The sequence below is a fragment of the Propithecus coquereli genome, unplaced genomic scaffold (assembly GCF_000956105.1).
Source record: "Propithecus coquereli isolate 6110/MARCELLA unplaced genomic scaffold, Pcoq_1.0 Scaffold23, whole genome shotgun sequence".
Taxonomy (NCBI): domain Eukaryota; kingdom Metazoa; phylum Chordata; class Mammalia; order Primates; family Indriidae; genus Propithecus; species Propithecus coquereli.
Window position 1 is genome coordinate 1960215 of NW_012147841.1, and position 2493 is coordinate 1962707.

Sequence of the window (2493 nt, forward strand, 5' to 3'; positions counted from 1 at the left end):
AGCACACTCTGCCTTACTGCACTATTGACATACAACCCTTCCCATGATATAAGTCAGTCTTGACTTGGATTTAAGCCATAGCTATATATCAGTTTTCAATGCCACATCTTGGTATTTTTCCAGAAATTTTTGAATATTTTCACAGTGAATGATTTAAAACCTTTTCAGTCTATATCACCTGGGAGCCATAACATGTGCAAATTTTGACCTTTTAAGTTATTCTCCAATGACACATTTTTTAAACTGAAGACAAAGAAATAAGGAAAAATTACTTACTGGAACATTAAATTATTTTCAGTGTTATATAGTTTTTGTTCTTTTAAATAAAATTTTTTAACTTATGATTGTTTATTTTCCCAGAGTGTGGGAATGCCACTTACGCACAAAATGAATTGCACTACTGGCAAAGCACAGAGAGCAGGCATATAAAAAAAAGAGAGAAGACAAGAGAACTCAAAAACAGTTGCCTAGACTCATGTTTTTAATTCTTCTCTCCTCTTTTGAATCCCTTAAACTCAGGTTTTCTTCCCCACCACCTCATCATGAATTTTCTTGTCAAAGCCTCCTGTTGCCGCTCCTCATTTATTAGCTGGTAGTCAATCTTTAGGTTTGATTTTACTGGACCTGTCCATAGCATTTGAGAAACCTCAACAATTTTCCCTTAAAATACTTCCTTCTCATTGCAAGACACCATGTGTATCTGATTTCCCTTCTATCTCACTGGCTTTTCCTTTTAAATTGTCTTTCCTGAATTTATTTATCCTTCCATTCTCTTTAATGCTAGAATGCCAAGGACCCATGGGCCTTGTACATCTTCTCTCTTTCCAGTCACCCCTCACTGCTTTGGCAATATCATCAAGCTATATGGCCATGCATATGAACACTCTCAAATTTAAATCTCAAAACCAAACATCCCAGAACAAAGACTACTATGTGAAACTAACCATTCAATATTTCCAATTGAAGTTTCAAAAAATTCTCAAACTTCACTGTTCTAAAACTGATCTCCTGCTGTCCAGCCTCAGTCCCACCTAATCAGCTTCTGTCTGCCCCATTTTGGTTTTTGGTCATCTCAAACACTTAGTGTCCTTGGATTCTCTCCTCTTTACTCAATTTCTTAGTTACACTGCCAGCTCTGTATTCAAATACACGAAGACTTTGAGCACTTCTCAGTAATTGTATTGCTATCACCACAACCCACGTCATCACTGTGTGCTTAGATAATTGTAACAATTTACTAACTGGAATCACTTCCTCCACTCTTGCAGTGTGGTCTCATCACTCATTGGTATGTGGTCAATGCAGCAGTTCATGCTGTATAAAATAAAATAAGATCCTACACAGTCTCTACCCACTAGATAGAAAGATATCAAATATGTTTAAATCCACAAGTTTATAATAAAGACAAACTAAACAAAATGACAAAAAATAAATGAAATAAAATTCTCAATGATTACATTTGGAAAATGCAACCCATTACTTTGAAAATAGACAATTGAAGCAAAAAGAAGAAAGAATATTATGAAATTACTATTTTACACCTCCTAAGAAAATGTATCTAGGCAATGATCATTGATGACTACCCATATTACATAGACTATGTACTTCTAATGGAGGTGTAAAATACAAAAAAACATGAAATTGTCTTGCTAACTAACAAAAAAAACTAAAAAAGTTTTTTTCTTTGATAAAGCTGTCAATTTACAGAAAACACAACAATATAACAAAAACACCTTACCAAACAAAAACCAAAAAATTAAGCAAACAAACAAAAACAGTGAAGAACATGTTACATAACAACATAGAAATACAATAAAAATATCTGACCTAGGAAGCCATACAAGGCATATAACCTGTTTTCTTCAAATATTTTGCTATGGGAAAAAAAATAGAGAAAGGGAAGAGAAATCAATAAATTTAAAAAGATTTAATAATTAATTAATGGCAATATTGGGATTTTATTTAAAAACATTGTAAAATCATTTATGAGTTCAACAAAAATTAGCAGCAAGAGTTTAACTAAATTCCTTGTTTTCTTCTTGAGAGATGTTGGCCTTTTCCAGAACTCCTTGCTTTTAGTAGGATATAACTGTTCTGCAAGATATATTTGGATTTTTTTAATTTATGGAAAATAGCTGACTTGAAAAAGGAAGCTAGTTATATGATTTCTTTATCACTGGGTAACTAACTGTATGCAAAATCTAAGAAGCCACAAATTAAACACTTTCTCTGCTTATACTGTCTGCATACATGGTCAGCACAGTGTATGATATTAAAGTCAAGGTGTGTGTTGAAGGGAAGGGGCAATTGGAGAGTTAGATTTGAATATATTACTTTCCTCAAGAGAGAGGAATACTATGTCCATGCCTCTTTTTACTTCTATCTCTTGAATTATTAGTAAAATTTGGCTTTGGGTAAAATCTGTGATTGCTATGGATATACTTTGGCAAGTCAACTCTTGTGATAATCAAGAAGACAATTGGGAAAATTTGG